The sequence below is a fragment of the Desmodus rotundus genome, chromosome 12 (genome assembly GCF_022682495.2).
Source record: "Desmodus rotundus isolate HL8 chromosome 12, HLdesRot8A.1, whole genome shotgun sequence".
Lineage (NCBI taxonomy): Eukaryota > Metazoa > Chordata > Mammalia > Chiroptera > Phyllostomidae > Desmodus > Desmodus rotundus.
In genome coordinates this window covers 47966974-47975187 of record NC_071398.1, presented here as the reverse complement: position 1 = coordinate 47975187, position 8214 = coordinate 47966974, and positions in this window count along the sequence as shown.

Below are 8214 nucleotides of genomic sequence, written 5' to 3'. Positions count from 1 at the left end.
AACAAGTTGGATTTGGCCTCTGCATGCCCTGTACCTCTTACTCAGTGGCCCAGGCCTGGCACTAGCCACAGATGGATCACATCTTGGCCTCTTCTGGGCAATTCTAACCCATCAAAATCAGAAGCCATCTGCATATTGATCTCTAACAGGTGCCAAATGGCCCAGGACAGGTCATAGGTGGTGGCCGACCCTGCACTGCCAGGGAAGACCAAGAACCAGTGCACCAGTTAAGATCATGTTGGATTACTACCCTACCACTTCTACACGTGACATACTCAAGGGGCAGACTCAGTGAGCACCAAAACTCCACTGAACATCTTCCTAAATATGAAGTGTCTGATAATTCTGTGACTCAATTCTTGCCAAAGTAGCCCATCTGAGCACTATATCTCAGCACTGCTGAATTTAAATGGTCTCTTCAAGGAGTCTCGCAAATATTTTTGGACATTCATCAGGTTCAGAAATCAAAATGTACATGACATAAGGCATTTGAAAGTACAGTCTATGCTTCTTGTTAAGCTGTAACCCCACTGCCAGCAGGTAAATACATGATAGTGTCAAAGCTGTTTTCCAGGTGAAAGATATTAAAAGAATAGCAACAATGCTTTTTTCTTTTAATTAGAAAACAGAATTTGATCAACGTTAACCACAACCTTTGCATAAGACAACCAAAACCCATGTGAGACTATGCAAAACACACTGAAGGGATTAACAGTTTTAGGCACTGTATCTTTAGTAATCTAACAGGCTCACTTTTTACTAGAGACGCACTGTCTGTAGTCCATGTGACATACTTCTGAATAGCATAAAGAGGAAGACAGAAAATAATTTATACATGACTTTGAGTTGGAGGAATTTTATAAAATTTACATTTCTCAAGAAATAAGAAATAGCAGCCACAATTTTATTTGAAAATTTAGTATAGTTAGAGAACAAGAGTATTCTTCGTATGTTATGAGAATATTTTCTGAAACATACAGTAAAGGGTAGACCTTGAATTTTCCTATAAATTTAATCTATAATTTTTCAAAAACAACACAGGAAAATATGCATAAAGAGACCTCTTGGATTTACTTTGCAGTTTCTGTAAATGAGAAAAACTACACAAAAAGACAAAGGAACTCCATTGTTAACATTTTATGCACACAGCAGACATACATATGGAAACTGGGTATAAATGAAAAGTGATGGAAAACAGAATTTTCAACTCAATACAAACAAGGTGATTTTGCAATTCTGTAAATCTGTGGATGGTACCCTTTGTGTTTTATAAACATGATAAAGAGAAAAATACACATAATGATAGAAAAGAAGTCAGAGCTCGAGTTTCTTAGTCTTTTATTTCTTTGAAAATGTTTGTGCATCATTAGTGGTGAGCTAGATCTTAAAAATTTAACTGAATTAAACATATGCTTAAAATATGATTTTTGAAAAAATTTTTGAAAATAGGAAAAGTGATAAAGTGGAGTATGTTTGTGACACAAGTGTAGAATATAATGAAAATTTACAGGAACAAGGTCTCATTGATTAAATCCTCCAAGGCAAAAGCCAATGATCCCTAGGAAATAAATGTAGGGCCTTCATTTTCCGAAGCAAACAGAAATTAAAAAGACAACAAAAGTGTCCAGATGAAATGTGATAGCTTTTTCATCAGCAGGAAAATCTCAGACATTCCATGCAGCAACATCTTCACCAATATGTCCCCTAAAGCAAGGGACATAAAGGAAAGAATAAACAAATGGGACCTCATCAAATTAGAAAGCTTCTGCATGGCTAAAAAACACAGCATTAAAATGAAAAGAGAATCAACTATATGGGAAAACATATTTGCCAATGATACCTCATACAAGGGCCTGATCTCCAAAATATATAAAGAACTCACATGACTCCACTCCAGGAAGACCAAAAAACCAATTAAAAAATGGGCAAAAAGACTTGAACAGACACTTCTCCAAGGAAGACATACAGAGGGCCCAGAGACTATGAAAAGATGCTCAGCATCACTAGCCATCAGAGAGATGCAAATTAAAACCACAATGAGGTACCATCTCACACCAGTCAGAGTGGCCAACATAAACAAATCCACAAACAAATGTTGGAGAGGACGCGGAGAAAAGGGAACCCTAGTTGGTGGGAATGCAGACTGGTGAGGCCACTATGGAAAACAGCATGGGATTTCCTCAGAAAACTAAAAATGGAACTGCCTTTTGACCCAGCAATTCCACTGCTGGGATGATATCCTAAGAACCCTGAAACACCAATCCAAAAGGACCTATGCACCCCAATGTTCATAGCAGCACAATTTATAATAGCCAAGTGCTGGAAGCAACCTGAGTGCCCATCAGTAAATGAGCGGATCCAAAAACTGAGGTACATTTACATAGTGGAATACTATGCAGCAGAGAGAAAGAAGGAGCTCCTACCCTTTGCAACAGCATGGATGGAACTGGAGAGCATTATGCTAAGTGAAATAAGCCAAGCAGTGAGGGACAAATACCATATGATCTCACCTTTAACTGGAACCTAATCAACAACAACAAAAAAGCAAGCAAAATATAAGCAGAGACATGGAAATTAAGAATAGTCTGATAGTAACCAGAGGGGAGGGGGAAAGGGATAATGGGATGAAGGGGGGAAGGGTTTTCAGGAACTACTCTAAAGGACACATGGACAAAACCAAGGGGGAGGGTAGAAGAAAGAGAGGAAGGTGGGTTTGGCTGGGAGGGGGGGTATGGTGGGGGGAAAATGCAGACAACTGTAATTGAACAACAATAAAAAAAAAAAAAAGGAAATGTGATAGCTTTTTCACATCTCTCAATAATTCCCGGCCAGACCCTTGTTTATGATAAAGGAAAACTATTAACTCTACACTGAAGAGAGCACCTCAGCCAAGTGACTATCATGTGGACTGAACAATGGATATTTGGTGACTAAGGCACACAGGACGTGTCCTTACTGCTGTGAAATTACTGGCAAAAATAAATAAATAAGAAAATCATTATGTGAAAATAATCATAAGTAACCATTAACTTTTTCCAATGTCAACCCACAAGTACCTCTCATGTTTAGTACACTAACGGAACATTTAAATTCCATGTTTTGCCGTGTATTATGCCCCAACTTCCAGGAAAAAAATCTTTTGTTTTAATTTTTTAATTCAATTTTTAATTTATTTACATTTAGATACTTGTTTTTTGTATTATAAAGGAATTTTAGCCTTTATATTTGAATATATTATGGTACAAGACATTTTATAAAACAACTCCTTCCAGAGTTACACTTTTAATATATAAGTATAAATAAAAGAATTAAAACATTTATATAGATACAGAATTAGTACTACTCATATATAATGCACATCCCTATTTTTCCCTCAAAAATTTGGGCAAAAAGTACACACTATACATGGCAAAATATGATAGCAAGACTTCTTACCAATTTAGTGAGAAAGTCCCTTCTATCAACTCCATTTTTTTCAACATTCAGAGCTATTCTGACCGATAAAATGTGCATTTTCTTACCCCTGATGTGCAGAGCTGATTCTGCAACCACATGAACCTAAAACCTACAGTTCTCTTCTCCACTGATACCTGAACCTCTGAGTCCATCCAAACAGGGATGTTGGGCATGGGTGCCTTCACTGGCTGATCTCTCTCATACAGGGGATGTGCTCAGTAGTTGAAGGTCATTAATTAAAGGCAAGAGTTCTTCACCTGGGCAGCCTAGATAAAGATAATGCAGAGAAGGCTCTCGGAGAAAGGAGAAAAGTATCGTATATAAATTGCTGACCTTGACAATCATAAAAAAGAAAAGAAAATGAGTAAGTAGATAAAACCAACCTCATTATCCAAGAACAGAAGAATTAAAACAAAGGTTGTAGGTTATAAATCCACTGATGTCAGGAAGGAAAGCAAATATACCTTCTGACCCAGGACACACCCTTTACCTGAGAGGCAGCCACGTTGTCCTGCTGTGGGTTTTCTCACGCGATGGTATGCTGAGGAGTCACGTTTGCATTTTGAGGATGTGCCTTCAAAGTCCTCAGCACAGCCCTTTAATCCACCCCACCACACGCACAGGTGGAAACGCTGAACTGGCCATTCTCTGCTGTCCTTTCAAAGGAGTCCAAAACAAGTCTCCTTGAAAGAGACCAAACTGTTTTTTCTTTCTCTTTTCATGTGCTCTCTCCTCGCATAGACGTATACAAACAACCACAGCAATGGGGATTCTCCTACACCCCCCAAACCCAACAGAACATTCTGTTATCTCCCCTGAACAGAACCTGCTCCCCACTCTCAGAGATGCATTCCGGAGCCCTCCTGCTAATCACTGGGCTCACGTGAACATCACCTGGAGCACCTCATTAAACAATGCCCCACTATGAGAAGTTGACTACCTCTGTAGGGGAGCACAGAGCTGGTGTCATTTCTTTGATCTCCTCAAGGGATTTAATAATAACCCAAAGAGGTGCAGTTTAGCTTTACAAAGCATGCAGAACCCTTTGGGATCAAGGCCCCACTTGGGCCTTGATTACATAATCAGCCTTTCTGTCCCTGAACTCGCTTTCCCACTCCCCTCCTCCAAACCATTCTCTCTTTCTGAGTGCTAACTAAATGGGGGAGTATATAAAGGAAGGGAGGGTCTGCACACCAACCCACCGGGGCACAATTCGGGCTCCATGCGCCGAGAAAGGCGAGGCACACAAATTGCTCTACCCGACCTGTCTCCATGACTGTAAGTGGCGTGGGACGGGCCGGCTGCCCAGGGAACAGCTCTCAGCAGAAACCCACGCGGCGGTCGGTGTTTCACAAAAGGAAGGTGGAGAAACCTCGGGCGGGAAGGCCTCAGGGTTTCCGCGAAAATGCCACTCCGTCCGGCAACGAACCCCTCAGGGTGTGGGGGCGTCTCACCTGTATTCCGGCCTCACCGCTACGCGAGGCGCCGCAGCGAGTGTTTCAACGCCAGCAGCGATCCTCGAGCTTCGCCGAGCGAGAAATGTGAACTCGAAGGTTCAGTTTCGAAGTGGAAACACCAAACCAACGGATACTTGCCTGACGTTCACAGCTCTGTAACTACTTCCTGGAGTCTCACAAAATGCGCACGCGCGCTTCATCAAACCACACACGCGTGGGAGTCTGAGCAGCGCACTTCCGGCCACGGGCGGGGTCTGCCTGTAGGTCAGGGCAGGTCGGAGACCCGGAAACGGAGGAGAGAAGAGGACTGGGAGTCGGGGCCAGGACTTCTTTCGACATATTTCTCTTTGGTTATATTCTTTCCTTGATCATTCCCTTTGACTTGGGAACCATTTTGTACGGCTTCAACGTAATTAGACAATTTGTGAGGTTTCCGTCAAAAATTAAGACTATGATACTCCTATAATTAAATTTTACACATTATATTTGTAATCTTTTCTTACATTTATATTTACTGTGGTTTACTACTGTATGACTCTCAATTCAATGTGCTATTGAATCTATTAATACCCAGCTGGTGTCCCAGAGGATAGCTGGGTGTGGTGGAAAAATCCCACAATTGGGTGACCCGGAGATCACCCAATTCAATTGGGTGATCAGATTTTAGTGTGATGGTGATTGTGGTAATATTAGTCTGACTAAAGGGGTCACAGAGGATAGAAAACACACTAGAAACGCTTCTATCCAAAATAGGAGGAAAATGCGTTTTTTCTTCATAAGAACATGCTGCCTATGGAAAGAACAATTCACATCCTTTAAAAGTGCACATAGTACTATATAGCAAGACAAAACATTTTCTGGGCCCCCAAACAATTATTGATAAATTTTACATGCATTCAACTCATACAAAAAGTTTTTTAAAGAGTGCTACCTACGCATGACTACACTCACAAATGAATATAAAGCTCCAATGAGACTCTTCTCATTCAAGGCCCTTTGTAGGGTCCTCCTCACATAACACGTTCTGGGGAAACACAACAATAACACCTGCCTGCAAATCAGTTCCTTCAGTTTTGAAGTCAGGACTATTGAAATATGCTGTTAAATGCAGTGGAAAAAAATTACAATCACCTATACAAGAAACATTAATTATTTTGGGATGGGAACAAATTGTAGGTGGAGGACATCGGGTGTTAGTGGACATAGTAACAGCACTGCGAACCTCACTTTCTCTGCTGAAAGTGCTGGTTTTGAATATGCATACCAGTCAGAAAGAAATGGACCAATAGCCTGCACACATTTGGTGATGGAGATTGTCTCTTTCTTTAAAAACACACCCGCAATCTTGGGATATGTTTTCTTCATCACTCTATTTACTTTTACTTTACTGTGTGCTGCTTGATCTCCATATGCTTGATTCTCTAGCACCTGAGCATAGTCAAGTCACATATGTATAGACATCTGTTGACAACCTGTGACATGCCACTTCTTTCAGTAAACCCAAGTCCTACAGCAACTCTTTTTCTTCATATCTATAGAGCACTTACTTTGTCTCTTTGTTGTATGTACATTTCCATTTCTAAGGAGAAAATGCTATGAAAGATGTATTAAATAAAAAATATTTTAATATAGTTCTACATGAACCTTGACACGTATTGCTTCCTAACCAAATTTTCTTTAATATAGTTTTTGAAAAGGTTTTATTTATTTATTATTAGAGGGGAATTGAGGGAGAAAGAGAGGGATTGAAACATCAATGTGTAGTTGTGCCTCAACTCGAGCCTCCCCTGCAGGGGACCTGGCCTGCAACCAACACATGTGCCCTGACTCAGAATCAAAGTGGTGACCCTTTGGTTTGCAGGCCAGCACTCAATCTACTGAACTACACCAGCCAGGGCCTATCTAAGCTTGAAATCAGCATTTTTCATTTCTTGGCAATTTTCTCATTGAGTGAAATTGTTCCTTAATGATTCTTGCCTAATAAACATGACAAAGCATGAATTTTCCTTAAACAGGTGGAAAACTATCCTATGCAAGTTACAAAAATATTTTCCCAGCATTTTTAACAACTATGTCCCACAGTGGAACCCATAAGGGCATCCCCCAAAGAAAAGATATTGTAATAAAGTATCTGAAGGGTGAAAATCAGGGTCTTTCCAACCAAGAGATCAGCAGTTTCAAGAGTAAACATTCATCAGAGTCCTATGAAAAAGTCTGAATCCATTTGTAAATGCTTGAACATTCATATCTTTAAAGTGTTGCAACATCTTCATCCTCTTCTGACAGTCTGGAAAACTGGCAATGCAGCTAGAGGATTTTGTAGTTTGTTACCAGCTGAAGTGTCATACCTTTAGCAGGTCACCACATCCCAGGCCCACCCTGGACACATCCTAACACCTCTAAACTCTCATCATTCTCTATTCTCTGAAGCCATGTGTTTGACCATCAATGGATGTCCATCCTGTTCTCCCTTAAAAGGTTTTTATGTTAAAGGGAGTCTCAACACTTTAGTGTATGGGCTCATCAGTTTCAACACGCAAACCAAGCACTGGATGTTTTTCCATTTCTTCCACTATGGTGACTGCGAGCACAAATTAATACTAAAAAGTTTTAGGTGTGAATGTATGAAATTTCTACTTTAGTATACAGAAAAATAGGTTCCCATTGTGTATTGTTCACCATAATAATTTTCCTGAGGGCTCCAAGCTCAAAACAAGTATTTTATTATTTCTATTATGCTAAGTGAAATGAGCCAGGCAGTGAAACAAAAATACCATATGAACTCACCTATAAGAGGAACCTAAGGAAGAAAACAGACAAAAGAGGAAAACAGAGCCAGAGGTATGGGAAGAAGGAAAAGACTGAGAGCAACCAGAGGAGAGGGGAAGGGGGTTAAGGGTCAAAAGAAGGTGAAGTAACCAGTGAAGAAACATGTATGAGAGACCCAAGGACATGGAATAGGGTGGGGATTGACTGTGGAGTTGGGGTGGGGGCCAGTGGAGTAAAGCAATGGGGGAAATACTGGACAAGTGTAGTAGAACAATAATAACACACTGAGGAAAATAAAAATAAGTGGAACAACAAGCAATGTTTCTATCTGTCCCTTCCTCTCTGAATAAGAATCAATCAATAAAAATTAATAAAAATGAAATAAAAACTGTCTTGGTAAAGTGAACATTGTCTATGCAGGGTTATATGTCACAGTTAAATTTTATTCATTAAGACATAAAACTTAAGATATATTGCAAATAAAAAAGTGGAAAAATTAGGACAGAATTTCAATGTGATTCATACACTTACA